The sequence below is a fragment of the Rhincodon typus genome, chromosome 8, assembly GCF_021869965.1.
Source record: "Rhincodon typus isolate 14 chromosome 8, sRhiTyp1.1, whole genome shotgun sequence".
Classification (NCBI taxonomy): Eukaryota; Metazoa; Chordata; class Chondrichthyes; order Orectolobiformes; family Rhincodontidae; genus Rhincodon; species Rhincodon typus.
In genome coordinates, this window is record NC_063339.1 from 8,066,050 (window position 1) to 8,084,724 (window position 18,675).

The 18,675-nt window shown below is 44.0% G+C and overlaps 1 protein-coding gene across 5 annotated transcripts in view; it reads left to right on the forward strand.

Annotated features, from left to right (window-relative positions):
* Window positions 1–782: 782 nt before the first annotated feature.
* LOC109935306 (centrosomal protein of 128 kDa) overlaps window positions 783–18,675 on the forward strand; it is a 336,088-nt gene continuing 318,195 nt past the window's right edge. For all 5 annotated transcript variants that reach the window (XR_007262690.1, XM_048600331.1, XM_048600332.1 and 2 more), the window contains exon 1: window positions 783–919. The gene's annotated coding sequence lies outside the window, so the exon portion shown is untranslated. The remainder of the gene's footprint in view (window positions 920–18,675) is intronic.

Sequence of the window (18,675 nt, forward strand, 5' to 3'; positions counted from 1 at the left end):
TCTTTGACCTGTCTGTCTCCTCACCACCTATCCTCTCCTCTATCCATCTTCTATCCGCCTCCTCCTCTCTCCCTATTTATTTCAGAACCCCCTTCCCCTCCCCCATTTCTGATGAAGGGTCTAGGCCCGAAACGGCAGCTTTCCTGCTCCTCTGATGCTGCTTGGCCTGCTGTGTTCATCCAGCTCTACACCTTGTCATCTCAATTTCCTGCACTGGCTGGGGTTAGCATCAAGGACACTCTCCTCCTCAACTTCTCCCCTCGCCTGAGCCTTGGTGATCCTCAGGTTAACCCACCATCAGCCATCTCTCTCTTTCTCTACTGAGAAAGCAACCCAATGGTCTGGTAGGACCATGGTGGGGGAAGGCGAGACCTTCAGCATTAAGTTTTAAATACATTAAAATTGTTACTTAAAGTTTGAATTTGATTAATTTGTACACTTTAAAGCAAACAACATTGTGGCTGGTCTGTCTAATTGAGAAGGGAACAAAGATTAAAAGCAGGAGATGGCCATGTGAATGAGTGATTGGGTTACAGTTAGCGCTCTAGACTTGCTCTCTGGCGCCTCTCTGGGCGCTGCGGGGAGGAGGCGGGACGTTTGGCGCAATTTCCGAGCAGGCGTTAAAGCGGGACACCAGCAGGGCGGCGCTGCCGGACCGGCTCGCTGTGTCTTCTGGGAACTGTAGTCTCCTTGCCGCCAGCTCCTGTGTTCCAGGGGAGGAGGCGTGGGGCGGAAGAGGACTACATCTCCCAGGGTGGTGGGGGGGGGGGCTCGCGGCAGGACCCAAGCCGGGGCGAAGGCGGACATTTCAAGTTGCCATAGACGCTTCAGCTTCCCCTCCCAGGGACTGAGGGCGGCTGCCGATGTCCCGGGACGGACCGCCAATGCGGGCGGGATGGATCTTTGCGGCGAGTTAAAGGTAACGGTTTCTTTTAACGAGTACCCACCCGACCTTTCATTTTGATCGACAAGAGGGACTGTGGTTCACACCGTCCCCCTGTCAGGGCTGAGCCAGGCCTGGGCACTGAGGGGTGCGGGTGCGGGTGCGGGTGCGGGGGTGGGGGTGGGTGGGAGGGAGAGAGAGAGAGAGAGATGGAGATGGAGATAAGCAGCTTCTGTGTGCCTTTAGGAACTAACCTGTGCAGCTCTGAACTACCCATCAGGCTGGTTCTGAAAGTTGTGAGTTCAAATCCCCCTTCAGTATCTGAGGGGTGGAGGAAGGAAGGCTGAGAGGAGATGTTGATAGTGTTTTGGAGTGTAGAGCTAAGAGTTTTAGATATAAAGGGAGTTTGGACAGACTGGGACAAAAACAGACATTCTGCTCCTATGATGCTGCTTAGCCTGCTGTGTTCATCCAGCCCTGCACCTTGTTGTCTCGGATTCTCCAGCATCTGCAGTTCCTACTATCTCTGATTGTTTTGCGAAACTCAGCAGGACTGGCAGCATCTGTGGAGAGAGATACGGAGTCAACTTTTCAGGTTGTGAAGAAAGTTCACTGGACCCAATACATTCATTCTGTTTCTCTCCCAGCAGATGCTGCCAGACCCGCTGAGTTTTCCAACAATCTCTGTTCTTGTTTCTGATTTTCAGCATCTGCAGATCTCTGGTTTTTCTGAAGAAGGGTCACTGGCCTGAAACATTAACTCTGTTTCTCTTTCCACAGATGCTGCCAGACCTGCTGAGTTTCTCCAGCAGCTTCTGTTTTTGTTTCTGATTTCCAGCATCTGCAGTTCTTTATTTTGTTTTTGGGTAGACTGGGGTTGTTTACCCTGGAGCAGAGGAGACATGATTGAGATTTATAAAATTATGGGGGCATAGACACAAAGGAACTTTTCCCCCTTGTTGGGGATATCAATGACCAGGGGTAGGGATTTAAGGTAAGGGGCAGGAGGTTTAGAGAGGATGTGAGAAAATTGTTTTTCATCTAATGGGTGGTAGGAGTCTGGAACACTCTGCCTGTGAGAGTGATAGAAACAGAGAGGCTGGGACTTTTTTCACCAGAGCTTAGGAGGTTGAGGGGTGACCTTAGGTTTATAAAATCATGAGGGTCATAGATAAGGTGAATAACAAAGGTCTTTTCCCCAGGGTAGGAGAGTTCAAAGATAGGAGACATATATTTTTAAGGTGAGAGGAGAAGATTTAAAAAGGACCTGAGGGGCAGCTTTTTCACACTGGTTCAGATGTGGAATGACCTGCCAGAGGAAGTGGTAGATGCAGGTACAGTTACAACATTTAAAAGACATTTGGATAGGTATCTGAATAGGAAAGGTTTACAGGGATATTGGCCAAACGCAGGCAAGTGGGACAAGTTTAGTTTGGGAAAGTTGGTCAGCATGGACGAGTTGGACTGAAGGGTCAGTTTTTGTGCTTTGTGTCTCCGAGTATTTAGATGTGCACTTGTGATGTCAAGGCTATGGACCGAGTGTTAGAAAATGGGATTGGAATAGTCAGGTGTTCAACATTATGAAGGGGTCAGGGCAGGGTTGTGGGGTAAAGATGGGCTAGATGCATGAGTTTAAATCCTATGGAGTGCTGTATAGGTCCTCTGGTGCTACCTCTGAGAAGAGTAGAGAAGTTATGTCAGATATCCTGGCCAATTTTGAATCCACGATCGATATCGGTACATGTTTACATTGGGATACTAATTTTTGCGTCTCCAACTTTTCAATATGCCCAAACTTTGAAACATATTTCATTGCTCCAACTTCAGGATGTCTTGAAGCCATATATGATCAAGATATCATATAAATGCAAGTCTTTTTGTTTTTAATTTCAACAGTATGTACTTTGTGGTGCTCTGCTAATGTAAACATACTCCTAAATAAAATTTTGATATTACATTTATGCTGAGCTCTTTACAATGACCAGACTTCTCAATAAAGCAGTTTTGAAGTGTAGCCATTTCTGTAAATTAGGAAATGAAGCAGTTTGTTCACAGAACTCTCACAAACAGCAATGCGCTAACATCCAAATATCCTGTCTTGAAGATGGAGCCTGGGCTTTATCTCTCATCTGAAAGGTAGCATGTCTGACCGTACAGCTTTGATGTGAAGCTGCTGGTGTCGAACTGGGGTGGACAAGGTCAGAAATCACACGACATCAGGTTACAGTCCAACAGGTTTATTTGAAATCACAAGCTTTTGGAGCGCTGCTCCTTCGTCACTTCACCTGACCTGTTGTCATGTGACTTCTGACCTAGTACAGTCCTGGTGTGGGAATTGATGCCAGAGCCTGGAACAAAAACAGAAGTCGCTGGAAAAGCTCAGCAGGTCTGGCAGCATCTGTGAAGAAAAATCAGAGTTAACGTTTCAGGTCCTGTGACCCTTCCTCAGTTCTGATTTAGAGCATCCGCAGTTCTTTCGTTTTTGACCCCAGAGCGTTGTGACTCAGAGGTGTTATGTACAGTACACAAAGCACCAAGAACAAAATATGTAACTGGTCACTAATTATCATGGAGGCGATATGTGGATATGTTGTAGCCTCCATCATAGTTTAACTCGATCTGATGTTGGATTGGGAATTAAAATATTCCTGGCTGTAACATTTTCAGGAGTGTTGAACAGGGGAAGGTAAAGGCTGTGGGGTGAACCCTAAAGTTAGCATCTCAGAATGGTAAACCAATGCCTTGACAACTTAAGCCCTTGTTAATGCAACAGTGTGTGCAGTTCAAGTGTAGAATAGGAATGATATTATAGTTCTGAAAAAACTACGGTGAAGTTTGTCCAGGGCGAAGGGTTACTGTTACTAAGAAAGTGAAGAAAATTTTATACACTGAAAGAATGAAAATTTAGGGGAAATCTAAGGGGGAATCTGTAAAATTATGAAATATTTTGATAAAATAGATGACGAAATAGATGGTATAAAACTTTGGAGTATAAGAAGTGTGAAAAGGATAAGTGTAGAACTTGAAATGGATGTAGGTTGTTTGGTGGAATGGATTGACAAGTGGTATTTCGGGTTCACTGTCAAGAAATGTGAAGTGATTCATTTTGGTAGAACAGAATTTGTATGTGGATTGATAGCATTAAATAAAGGCTACAATTGTAAATGGCGCACAGAAGCAAAGTGACTGTTTTTCTTGGAGTGGAGTTGGCTGCAAGGTGATTTGATAGAGCTATTCAAAATTATGAGGGTTCCAGACAGAATAGGTAGGGAGAAACTTCTAGACGATTTAGGACAGAGATGAGGAGACATTTTTTCGCCCAAAAAGTGGTGACCCTGTGGAATTCATTACCACAGGAAGTAGTTGATGCTAAAACATTGAATGTATTCAAGAGGCGACTAGATATAGTACTTGGGACGAATGGGATCAAAGGTTATGGCAAGAAAACAGAATTAGGCTATTGAGTTGGACGATCAGTTGTGATTGTGAAGACTGGCGGAGTCGGCTCGAAGGGCCGAATGGCCGCCTCATGTTCCTATCTTCTATGATACTATGTAACTTGTGAAAGGATTAATAAATTTCGTATAAGTGGCAAAAGCAGCAATGATAACTTGAGGAAAAATCTTTTTGACACACAGCAAGTGGTTAGGATCTAGAATACACTGTTTGAGAGCATAATGGAGGCAGATTCGTTTTACACGTTCACAAGGGAATTGGATTGTTATCTGAAAAGAAGAATCTGCAAGACTATTGGGAGAGAGCAAAACAATGTACCTCCACCTGCACTTCATTTTTTAATTCACAGACTCATTAATCACCCAAACATTTGGGGGCAGGAGGTGGGGGGGCCACCGATAGGAGGAGTGGGGGTGGGGGTGGGATTGGGGGTGAGAGAGAGTAGAGAGAGAGAGAATATGTCACCAGACTAATAATCCAATGGCCCAGACTAATGCCTAATGCTCTGGAGTCACAGGTTCAAATCCCAATTTGGCAGATAGTGAAATTTAAATTTAATTGATAATTGGGGATTTGAAAGCTAGTCTCAGTTTCATGGTCACCATTAGTATCATTGATTGTCATCTACCAACTTACCTCATCTGGCTTACATATAACTCCAAACCCACTCTAATGTGGTTGCCATTTGACTGAAATCCCCTAGAACACCCATCAGAATTGGTAACAACAGTTTGCCACATGAAGTAATAAAAAAAAACAAGGCAGCATGATCTCATGACCAATCAGAGAAAGGATTAAACATATTTTCCTTGTCCGTTATTGGTATATAATAAAAAATACTCTGGCTAAGTCAGAGCAATTCTCTCCACTTACTTAGAATCATTTCCTGAATTATTTTCCTCCAGCTCTCCTGCCCAAACTCTTGATTGTTGCCCTTACAATTGCTGCTATTCACATATCCTTCATTATATTGAAGTGGGCAAAACTTTCTGGTAGATTGAGTGGGGGGAAAAAGTGAAGTTCCTTTTGGCAGGAAGAATAGTAAAAGCAGATTATTACTTAAATAGAGAACAGCTGAAAAGTTCTGAGGTGCAGAGGGATTTGGGTATTCTGGTGCCTGAATTGCAAAAAGTTAATATATTAGTACAGCACATAATCAAGAAAGCTAATGGGATACTACCTTTTATTGCAAGGGAAATTGCATATGAGAATGCAGTATTCATTTACACAAGGTACTGTTATCACGACTTTGAATAGTGTGTGCAAATCTGGTGTCCTTATTTAAGGAAGGATGTCAACGTGTTGGATGCAGTTTAGAATAGGTTTACGAGATTGATACCTTGAATGAGTGGTTTGGTTTTGAGGGTAGGTTAGACAGACCAGGCTTGTTTTCATTGAAGTTTAGAAGTGATTCATGGGATGACGGCATTGCTGGCTAGGCCAGCATTTATTACCCATCCCACATGGCAGTTAAGAGTCAACCACAATGCTGTGGGTCTGGAGTCATGTGTCGTCCAGACCTGGGTAAGGAAAGTACGACTTAATTGAAATGTAGAAGATCCTGAATGGTCTTGACTAAGTGGACATGGATAACTTACCTCTTGTGGGCAAGTCCCAAACTAGGATCACTGCTTTAAAATTAGGTGTTACCCTTTCAGGGCAGAGAGAAAGAATATTTTTATTTTATCTGAAGGTTTCACGACTTTGTAATGCTCTGCATCAGAAGGTGATATCATTGTTAAAAGAAAGGTGTGTAGAATCTTGTTGGGGGTGATTCAAAGGCTGTAGATTGTAGATTTCAAAACACAACCGGATCAGCATGATCCTTTTGAATGGCACAGTAGGCTCAAGGGGCCAAATGGTCTACTCTGCTTCTGTTTTGTATTTTCATATGATTGTATACAATCCTTCTCTAGTGTTATGTAGAATAATATCATTGATCTTGTTTTAGCACAGTATTATCCTTTCCTTTTGCATTTGTGCTTCATGAAATGATGAGTGTCATTCATCAGCCCAAACTTCTGTTCTATCCAGGTTAAAGTCATAGAATTATACAGTGACAAAATCATATAGAATTATACAGCGACAAAATCATTCATTCCGCTGTGCCTGTACTGACTGTTTGAAAAATTTGTTCATTCCCCTACATTTTCCAAATTTCTCCTTAAGTATTTATCCAATTTTCCTTTAGAGGTACTTATTAAGTCTGCATTTCAGATAATGCATTTTATATCGTAGTAACATGGCATAGAAAGAATTCTCTCATGCCTTCTAATTCTTTTACCAATTATCTTGAACCTTCATGCCTCCTATCTGACAGTCCCTCTGGTAGAAATAATTTATCCTTTTTTATAACTTTATAATTTGAAACACCTAAACTAATTTACCCCTCAACCTCTCTTTGTTAAGGAAAACAATCTCAGCTTCTCCAGCCTCTCCACATAACTCAAGTCCCCCATCCTAGTACTATTTGAGTTAATCACTCCTGCATCTATTCTAATGCTTTGACATCCTCCTCCAAAGTGTGGGGTTGAGAACTGCAGCAACCAGAGGTGGAGATTTTGTTTCCAGTTATGCATTGAATGGTATGGCAATGGATTGTATATGCATAAGGGGGAGGCGATGGCCTAATGGTATTATCGCTAGGTTATTATGCTAGAAACTCTGCTAATGTCCCAGGGACCTGGGTTTGAATCTGCCATGGCAGATGGTGGACTTTCCATTTCTTATAATTGAATTCAATGAAGAATCGATTGTTGACCATGAAACAGTGTCGGAAAAATCCATATGGCTCATTAATGTTCTTCGAGGAAGGAAATCCACCATCCTCAATTGGTCTACATGTGACTCCAGAGCCACAACAATATGGTTGACTCTTGACTTCCTTCAGTTGTATCGATTGCTACCAAATCTCAACAAAGAAATAAAACTGGATGGATTGCCTAGCATCAACCTAGGCACCAGAAAAGACAATGACAGAAACAGCCCTGTTAACCTTGTGAATTTAATGTTGATGTCACTCTCTGTGCACCTTCTTTGTAGCTGTAACATTGTATTCTTCGCTTGTTGCATTTTGTATGGTATGGTCTGCCTATACTGCAAGCAAAACAAAACCTTTCACTGTAGCTAGGTAAATCAAATCAAATCAGGTCAAATCAAATCAAAGTTCTTTCTAACATCTGGGGCCTAGTGCCAAAACTGGAGGAGCTGTCTCACAGATTAGTCAAGCGTGGCCTGACACAGCCATACTCATGGAATCATCCCTACACATACAGTCCCAGACACCATTATCACCATTCCTGCATATGCCCTGTCCCTCCAGCAGGACGGACTCAGTAGAGATGGAGGCACAGTGGTGTACAGTTGGAAGGGAGTTGCCCTTGGAGTCCTCAACATTGACTATGGGCATCATGAAGTCTCACGGCTTCAGGTTAAATATGTGAACGGAAACCTCCTGCTGGTTTTCACACACTGTCCTCCCTGGGCTGATGAATCAGTTCTCCTTCATGTTGAACAACACTTGCAGGAAGCATTGAGGGTGGCAAGGGTGCAGAATGTACTCTGGGTGGGGGGATTTCAGTGTCCACCATCAAGACGAGCTCGGCAGCAGCACCACTGACCAAGCTGATCGGGTCTTAAAAGACATAGCTGAAAGACTGGAACTGCAACAGGTGGTGAGGGAATCAACAAGAGAGAAAAATGTACTTGACCTCATCCTTACCACTCTGCCATCAGCAGATGCATCTGTCAATAACAGTATTGGTAAGAGTGACCATTGCACAGTCCTTGGAGATGAAGTTCTGCCTTTGCATTGAGAATATCCTGCAATCGACATCATTGGGGTTACCGTTGACCAGAAACTCAACTGGACTCACGAGATAAACACAGTAATTGCAAGAGCAGTTTAGAGGCTAGGAAAACTGCGGTGAGTAACCCACCTCCTGACTCCCCAAAGCCTGTCCACCATCTACAAAGCACAATTAGGACTGTGATGGAATACTCCATATTTGCCTGGATGAGTGCAGCTCCAGCAACACTGAAGAAGCTTGACACTATCCAGGACAAAACAGCCTGCTTGATCCACAAGTATCCACTCCCTCGCCACCAATGATCAGTAGCTGCAGTGTGTACTATCTACAAGATGCTCTGGAGAAATTTATCAAAGATCCTTAGTCAGCACTTTCCAAACCCAGGACCATAGAGTTGTACTGCATGGAAACAGATTCTTCAGTCCAACTTGTCCATGCTGACCAGATATCTTAAATTAAATTAATCTAGTCCCTTTTGCCAGCATTTGGCCCATATCCCTCTAAACCCTTCCTATTCATGTACCCATCCAAATGCCTTTTAAATGTTGTAATTGTACCAGCCTCCACCACCTCCTCTGGCAGCTCATTCCATACACGCATCACCCTCTGTATGAAAAAGTTGCCCGTTGGGCTCTTTTTATATCTTTCCCCTCTCACCTTAAACTTATGTCCTCTAGTTTTGGACTCCCCTACCTTTGGCTATTCACCCTATCCATGCCCTTCATGATTTATAAATCTCTATAACATCACTGCTCAGCCTCTGCTGCTCAAGGGAAATAGCCCCAACCTATTCACCCTCTCCCTCGAGCTCAAACCCTCCAATCACTTCCGTCTCGAAGGAAGAGGGCAGCAAATACATGGAACATTACCACCTGGATGCTTCCCTCCACTTGCCATCCTCACTTAGAAATCTATCTGCTCCTTCTCTGTTGCTGGGTTAAAATCCTGAAATTCCCACTCTAAGAGTATTGAGGGTCAACCAACAGCGCATGGACTGCAGGGGTTCAAGAAGGCAGCTCATCATCACCTTCTCAAGGGCAACCAGGCACAGTCAATAAATGCTGGCTAGCCAGCAACACCCACTTCCCATGAACGAATTTTAAAAAATTGATTATTTGGAAGTCCTGGGTGGATGGGTATTCTTATATGAGAAATGATAGTTGAGAGTAAAGGCTACAAACTTTTAAAGTTGTTGAGTTTTTTTGATTCTTTTATGGGATACAGATTTCACAAGTAAGGACAGCATTTATTGCTCATTCGAAATTGACATTGAGAACGTGGTGCAGTCAGTGTTAAACAACGCTTTTCACTGTATCTTGGTACATGTCACAATAATAAAGCAAATCAAAATACTACTTTTATGGAGGGCGTTCCAAGATGACTCTGTGTCTATGAAAGAATAGTGATATATTTCCATGTCCAAACTGTATGTGATGTGGAAAGGAATTTAGATTTGATGGCATAAAAATAGAAAATGGTGCAAATGCTAAGTAGGTCTGACAATATATATGGAGAGAGAAATCATTAGCCTTGCACTATGATAATCCTAATGAAATATGACATTAACTTTGGCTATCTGTTTCTTCTCTCCAAGGATATGCTGAATATTTCCAGCATTTTGTTTTATTTCAAATTTCCAGCATTTCCGGTGTTTTACTTCTGTGTAGGTAGTAATTGCGAAGTTGGATAGAGCACGTGTAGATTGGGAGGCAGGAAGTTAGAATTTGGTGTTTGTAAAATGCTAGGGGTGAAAGCATTGTGTGGTCCCTTTAGAATATCATGTGCTTTTTCTGTGCTTAGAGATTTAAAATGGATGTCTATGAGCAGCAGATTGACAGCTTGCAAGTACACAGAGAGCACCCGAATCGAAACATTTGTATCGAAAGGCCGTCAAGCTTGCAGGCCAAGCAGCAGTTTTCACCAAGACAACAAATTTTTGAATTTAGCCAATCAATTTGAACCAGGCATTTAGATACTTAAAAACCTATCAAATTTAAGTCTGATGTTTTTTGACAACATAGGACCAATCTTTTTGTAAGAAACATTGATATTCCATCAAGGGTGTAAAAGAAGAGGGCGGTTGGACAAAGACCCCAGAGCTAACTGCCATCTGCCAGAGCTAACAGCTCTCAGCTGTTTGGAGAGAATTGCTTGTTCTCACAGCTTCCTCTGTGTCTTAGAGAAAGCACCATCTAAATAACAACAGTACTAACAACACAGCTTGTTAATATTCCAGACAGAAGAATCAATGGAGAAGGCATTCCTGACAGAAGAATTGACGGAGAAGGCACAGAACATTCTGGAAGATGTCACCTGGCTGTAATTTTGAGAGACTAAATTCTAATTTTTTTATATCTGTGGGACTTGTATTTATTGGAACAGCATACTATCAGAATCTAGTTTTATTTGGGAATAGTTAGTAGTTAGAAGGGATTCATTTGGTTTGTTAATAGTTTAGTTAATTTGTTCACTGTTAGAATTAAATAAATTGTTACTTGTTGATTTTAAAATGAGTGTCAGGGAATTATTTTATTTAACCAGTAGAAGTTGCTGAAAATCAGGTTACACCGCTTTTCACACTCCTTTTACAGATTATGAGGCGAGGTGCTCCTCTTTGGGTATTTCGGTCTTAGTTCTCAGAAGTGGGTGGCCAACTTCTGCTTTATAACGGTAGGGATGCTGTTAACACTCGCTGACGTGATTGTTCTTCTGGCTGGTAGAGGTTGTGGGCTTTGAAGGTACTGTCAAAAGGGCCTTGACAGTGCAGTGCAAAAACTGCATTCTTTCTTCTAGATGGCATATGTTTCAATATCAGCTGATGGTAGTACCGAATAAGTCAGATCCTACAGTGAAATATGGCTTCATGGACTATAAGTTTTATTTTTGAAAGTTCATTACTGTGGTGGTCAGTCACTGAACATCTTTACAAGAAGCTGTCAATGTTATTTTAACAGAAGAACATCAAAGTAATCTCTGGATTACTACGAGTGCCACATGGTAGTGATGCAAGGAATAGAAAGATCGGTCAGGTGAATGCGTGCTAAGGAGGTGATGTAGGGGGCAGGGTTTCAGGTTCTTGGATCATTGGGACCTCTTCTGGGGCAAGTGTGACTTAAACTGGAGCAGAACCAATATCCTCACATGGAGGTTTGCTAGTGCTACCTGGGAGGGTTTAAACTAGAGTGGCAGGGGTTGGGAACCAGAGCAACAGGTCAGCAAGTGGGGGGATTGAAAGGTAGATGTTAGGACTACCAAATTAGAAAGAAAGGACAGGCAGAGACGCATAAATGAACACAATGGTCTGAAGTGTGTATATTTCAACACAAGGAGTATTAAAGGTAAAGTGGATGAGCTTAGAGCCTGGATCAAAATATTTTTTATTCATTCATGGGATGAGGGCATTGCTGGCTAGGGAGCATTTATTGTCCATCTCTAATTGCCCAGAGGGCAGTTAAGAGTCAACACATTGCTGTGGATCTGGAGTCACATGTAGACCAGACCAGGTAAGGATGGTAGTTTCTTTCCCTGAAGGGCATTAGTGAACCAGCTGGGTTTTTATGACAATTGACAATGGATTAATGGTCACCATTAGATGATTAATTCCAGATATTTATTGAATTCAAATTGCGTCATCTGCCATGGTGGGATTCGAACCCAGGTTCCTGGAACATTATCTAGATTTCTGGATTAACAGTCCAGCAATAATACCACTAGGCCATCGTCTCCCTCTAATGGGACTATGATATTGTGGCCATTACAGGGACTTGTTTCAGAGAGGGACAGGACTGGCTGCTCAAAATTCCAGCGTTTTATTGTTTTAGATGAGATAGAGAGGAGAGTAAAAGAGGTGGAGGAATTGCATGACTAATCAGGGCGAAAGTTACATCTGCACTCTGAGAGGACATGCTCATCCACTGAGGCAATATGGATACAGCTCAAAAATAAGATGGCTGCAATCACTCTGATGGGATTATACTATAGGCCTCCCAAAAGCCGCCGAGAGATTGAGGAACAAATATGTAAGTAGATTAAGGAAAGGTGCAATAGAAACAGAGTTGTCATAGTCAGAGATAGTAGGAACTGCAGATGCTGGAGAATCCGAGACAACAAGGTGCAGGGCTGGATGAACACAGCAGGCCAAGCAGCATCATAGGAGCAGAGAGGCTGACGTTTCGGGCCTAGACCCTTCATCAGAAAAGGGGGAGGGGAAGGGGGTTTTGAAATAAATAGGGAGAGAGTGGGAGGCGGATAGAAGAGGGATAGAGGAGAGGATAGGTGGAGAGGAAACAAACAGGTCGAAGAGGCGGGGATGGAGCCAGGAAAGGTGAGTGTAGGTAGGGAGTTAGGAAGGGGATAGGTCAGTCCAGGGAGGACGGACAGGTCAAGGGGGTGGGATGAGGTTGGTCGGTAGGAGATGGAGGTGCGGCTTGAGGTGGGAGGAGGGGATAGGTGGGAGGAAGAACAGGTTAGGGAGGCAGGGACGAGCTGGACTGGTTTTGGGATGCGGTGGGGGGAGGGGAGATTTTGAAACTTGTGAAATCCACATTGATACCATTGGGCTGCAGGGTTCCCAAGCGGAATATGAGTTGCTGTTCCTGCAACCTTCGGGTGGCATCGTTGTGGCACTGCAGGAGGCCCAGGATGGACATGTCGTCTGAGGAATGGGAGGGGGAGTTGAAATGGTTCGCGACTGGGAGGTGCAGTTGTTTGTTGCGAACCGAGCGTAAGTGTTCTGCAAAGCGGTCCCCGAGTCTCCGCTTGGTTTCCCCGATGTAGAGGAAGCCACACCGGGTACAGCGGATGCAGTATACCACATTGGCAGATGTGCAGGTGAACATCTGCTTGATGTGGAAAGTCTTCTTGGGGCCTGGGATGAGGGTGAGGGAGGAGGTATGGGGGCAGGTGTAGCACTTCCTGCGGTTGCAGGGAAAAGTGCCGGGTGTGGTGGAGCTGGAGGGGAGTGTGGAGCGGACAAGGGAGTCACGGAGAGAGTTGTCCCTCCGGAAAGCAGATAAAGGTGGGGAGGGAAAGATGTCTTTGGTGGTGGGGTCGGATTGCAGATGGCGGAAATGTCGGAGGATGATGCATTGGATCCGGAGGTTGGTGGAGTGGTACGTGAGGACGAGGGGGATTCCTTTTTGGTTTTTATTGCGTGGACGGGGTGTGAGGGATGAGGTGCAGGAGATGTGGGAGACACGGTTGAGGACGTTCTCGACCACCGAGGAGGGGAAGTTACGGTCCTTGAAAAACGAGGACAACTGAGATGTACGGGAGTGGAATGCCTCATCCTGGGAGCAGATGCGGCGGAGGCGAAGGAATTGGGAATAGGGGATAGCATTTTTGCAGGAAGGTGGGTGGGAGGAGGAGTATTCTAGGTAGCTGTGGGAGTCGGTGGGCTTGAAATGAATATCGGTTTCTAGGTGGTTGCCCGACATGGAGACAGAGAGGTCCAGGAAGGGGAGAGAGGTGTTAGAGATGGTCCAGGTAAACTTAAGGTTGGGGTGGAAGGTGTTAGTGAAGTGTATGAACTGTTCGAGCTCCTCGTGGGAGCACGAGGCGGCGCCGATACAGTCATCAATGTAACGGAGGAAGAGGTGGGGTTTAGGGCCGGTGTAGGTACGGAAGAGGGATTGTTCCACGTAACCTACAAAGAGGCAGGCGTAGCTTGGGCCCATGCGGGTACCCATGGCTACCCCCTTTGTCTGTAGGAAGTGGGAGGAATTGAAAGAGAAGTTGTTGAGTGTGAGAATTGTCATAGTGGTGACTTTAACTTCCCAGGTATGGACTGGAACTCCTTTAGCGCAAGAGGCTTAGATGGGGAGGAATTTGTTAAGTGCACGCAAGAGGGTTTTTTGAAATAGTATGTGGATAGATCAATTAGAGTAGGGGCCGTACTGGACCTTGTATTGGCTGATGAGACTGGCCAGGTGACTGACCTTTCAGTGGGAAAGCATTTTGTTAACAGTGATCACAACTTGTTAAGTTTTAAGATAGCTATGAACAAGGATAAGTCAGGACCTTGTGGGAAGGTACTAAATGGGGGGATGGCAAATTCCGTCAGTATTAGGCAGGAGCTAGGGAGTGTTAATTGGGAGGAGCTTTTATCAGGCAAGTCCAGATTTGACATGTGGGAACTGTTTAAAGACCTGCTGGGGAGAGTTCAAGACCGGCATGTTTCAGTAAGGAGGAAGGATAAGGATAAGGATGGTAAGGTAAGGCACCCTTGGATAACGAGGGGGGTTGTAAATTTAGTTAAAAGGAAAAAGGAAGCTAAAATTGGACGAGGCCCGAGGAATATAAGGAAAGTAGGGATTTATTTTTTTAAACCAATAGAAGTTGCTGAAAAGCAGGTTACACCAGAAGAAGGGTCTAGGCCCGAAACGTCAGCCTTCCTGCTCCTCTGATGCTGCTTGGCCTGCTGTGTTCATCCAGCTGGACACCTTGTTACACCACTTTTTACACTCCTTTTACAGATTGAGGGAATTAGGAGAGCAAAAAGGGGCCATAAAATGACTTTAGCAAGCAGGTTTAAAGAGAATCCCAAGGCATTCTATAGATATATTAAAAGCAAGAGGAGAACGGGGAGAAGGGAGGACCACTCAAAGATAAAGGAGGGAACTTGTGCTTGGAGGCAGAGAATATGGATAAGATCCTAAATGAGTATTTTGCATCGGTATTCACCTCTGAAAAGGATATGGGGGATAGTGAGATTTGTGTGGAGCATGCTAATATGCTAGAGCATTTTGAGATCAAGAAAGAAGTGGTGTTGGATCTTTTGAAGAGCATTAAGGTAGAAAAGTCGCATGGCCCGATGGTATCTACCCCAGGTTATTGAGAGAAGCAAGAGAGGAGATTGTTGGGGCCTTGACCAAGATCTTTGTTAGTCACTAGCGAGGTCCCAGAGGACTGGCAAGTAGCTAATGTTGTTCCTCTGTTCAAGAATGGAAATAGGGATAATCCAGGAAACTACAGACCTGTGAGTCTGACGTCGGTGGTTGGGAATCTATTGGAGGGACCTCTTAGGGATAGGATTTTATGTACATTTGGAAAAGCATGGCCTATTAAGGGACAGTCAGCATGGCTTTGTGCAGGGCAGGTCATGTTTTATTAACTTGATTGAATTTTTTGAGGAGGTGATGAAGGTGATCGCTGAGGGTAGAGCAGTGGATGTTGTTTACATGGATTTTAGTAAGGCTTTCGACAAGGTCCCGCATGATAGGCCCATCCAGAAGATTAAGATGCATGGGATGTACGGTGACTTGGCCCCGTGGATTCAGAATTGGCTTGCCCATAGACAGAGGGTAATGGTGGAAGGGTGTTTTTCAGGCTGGAGGTCCCTGACTAATGGTGTTCCGCAGAGATCTGTACTGGGACCTCTGCTGTTTGTGATATGAATAAATGACTTAGATGAAAATGTAGATGAGTGGGATAGTACGTTTGCAGACAATACAAAGATCGGTGGAGTTGTGGATAGTGTAGAACGTTGTCAAAGGATACAGTGGGATATAGATCCGTTGCAGATATGGGCAGAGAAATGGCAGATGGAATTTAATCCAGGTAAGTGTGAGGTGCTGCACTTTGGGAGATCAAATGTTAAGGAAAAGTATACAGTTAATGGCAGGACTCTGAACAGCATTGATGTACAGAGAGACCTCAGGGTTCAAGTCCATAGCTCCCTGAAAGTAACCACGCAAGTGGATACAGTGATAAAGAAAGCATATGACGTGCTTGGCTGTATTGGCCAGGGAATGGAGTACAAGAGTCAGATGTCATGTTGCAGCTTTGTAAGACTTTGGTTAGGCCACATTTAGAGTATTGTGTTCAATTCTGGCCACCACATTACAGGAAGGATGTGGAGGCTTTGGAGACGGTGTAGGAGAGGTTTACCAGGATGCTGCCTGGATTAGAGGGTATGGGCTATAAGGAAAGGCTAGAAAAACTGGGTTTGTTTTCTCGAGCAGCGCAGGCTGAGGGGAGGCTTGATAGAAGTCTATAAAATTATGAGATGCAGAGATAGGGTTGATGGTCAGAATCTTTTTCCCAGAATTGAAATGTCTAATACTAGGGGCATGCATTTAAGGTTAGAGGGGAAGTGTTCAAAGGAGACATAAGGGGCAAAATTTTTACACAGGGAGTGGTAGGAGTCCGGAACGCACTGCCCAGGGTGGTGGTGGAGGCAAACACAATAGGGGCATTTAATGTGCATTTAGATAAGCACATGAGTATGCAAGAAATAGAGATATGGGCCAATGGCAGGCAGAAGGGATTAGTTTAATTTGGCGTCATATTCGGCACAACATCGTGGGCCGAAGGGCCCGTTCCTGTGCTGTACAGTTCTATGTTCTGTGTTTATTACACATGAGAAGAAAACATGAACTATTTTAACCAAATAACAAATTAATGAAACAGCCTTATTACAAATATCAAATTCAGATACCTTAGGGATACTCAAACCTTAGTGAGCAGTCACCCTGTTTACACTTTAAAGTTCCTCACATGGCCATACATGGTTTCTTCCCCAATAAGCTTCTACATTCAATCCATTATATCTTTTGATTAATGTTGTTTCATGAGCCCCTTAAATAAACTGCAAGCACAGCTCACTTAGTTCTTAACATGGATTTTTGAGATCATCTTCACAGCTGATTGTTATTGATGTTAAACTAATCAGAACTAAATTTTGGATGCTTCTAACAGCTCCTTTGCTGCATAGATCTGTTCTCTCTGACAGGAGCCTTCACAATCACTGACAGAAACAATCTGGATGGTTCCCCCTTTCCAAAAGAAAACTTTACCACTTTGTACCTAAGGCACCTTGTTGCTACGGCCTTTTTTCTTTCTCTTGTTTTCTAAAGAACTGAACTATTCACCTCAAGGGATTTTTTTTTGTAAAAAACATCATTTAACTGCATGTAAACACATTTCCAAACACCCTGGCGCCACACTCAGAACTTAAAATTAAACTAAGTCATTTTCTTTTTTACTCTCAATTTTGGAAATACAAATCAAACTTAATTAAATACATGATTCTGTCCATGCTACAACTCGAATTTCCAAACAATGATAATGTATAATGAATGTTCATCGCGCACACATGCTGCTGATAGGCTGTGTGAACATTGAAGGTGGTAGATAGGCCCTCTTGTGGCGCTGTGGCAGTTTACCTACCCCTGGACTGGAAAGTCTGGGTTCAAGTCCCATCTGCTCTAGAGGTCTGTAATAACATCTCTGAACAGGCTGACTAAGGAAGGAGGTAGATGGATTGTGAATCAAGTGGACTGGATTATCCTGGATGGTGTTGAGTTTTTTTGAGTGTTGTCAGAGCTGCACTCATTCTAGCATATGGAGAGGATTATGCCACACTTGAATGAATTTTGTCGATTAGTGGACGGGCTTTTGGGAGTCTGGAGATGACGTCCTCTTTGCTGAATTTCCAGTCTTTGTCTTATTCTTGGAGCTACAGTATTTTTAAGCTGGTCAAGTTCCGTTTCTGCTCAGTAATTACCTGAAGGATGATGAAGGTGGGGAATTAGTGATGCTAGTCCTGTTGGGAATCAGGATTAGATACAATCTTTTTGGAGGTGATCATTGCTTGGCTCATGTGTAGTTTGAACATTGCTTGAAATTTATATATTCAAGTTTGAATACTGTCCTGGTCATGCTACACATAAGCATGACATTACGATAGAGATAGACATTAATGAAGTAACCGATGATGGTTCAGCCTAGTACCTTACTCTGAGGAATTCTTGCAGCAATGTCTTGGGGCTGAAATGATTGACCTTCATTCTCAACCATTTTCCTCTGAATTTGAATGAAGTGATTTCCTGCTCTCATTTCCTATGAATGCTACTTTGGCAGTGTAAATATAAATAAAACTTTAAATATATGATTGACAGTAACCATTGGACATGCATTGGCTGGAATTTAATGTCTGTGACAGTACGCTTGCCTGCTGGCTAGACAGTAAGTAAAAACAACTCCCCCCACCACTTCCATTGGCGAGGTCCTGACATTTTAATATTCAGTAGACATTTACCTGGCCAATATTGGGTCTTCTCCAAGATTTAGGATCCCATTGGGCAGAAATGTAAAGTTATAGTAGTTATTCAAAATCAAGAAGAGAAATATGACTTCATAATAGGGATGAATTATAACTGCATCCACCAGTCTGATACTCCCCAACCTGTAGTCCCTAGTCATCTAAAGGATGCACCCTGTGTCCTGTAGTGATGGCTGATTGAGCGTGGCCTGGAGTGATGGCGGCGGATCAAGAGTGGGCCGGATTGGCAGCGATAGCAGGTTGGTGAGAATGGGCGGTGAGGTGGTGACGGTAGTGAGAGCAGGCCAGTGAGGCAGCGGTGGTGAGGACAGGGCCAGTGAGGCAGCGTGGTGAGAGCAGGACTGGTGAGGCAGCGGTGGTGGTGAGGCAGCGTGGCGAGAGCAGGGCCGGTGAGGCAGTGATGGTGAGGCGGCGACGGTGAGAACAGGGCCAGTGAGGCGGTGGCGGTGGTGGTGAGAGCAGGG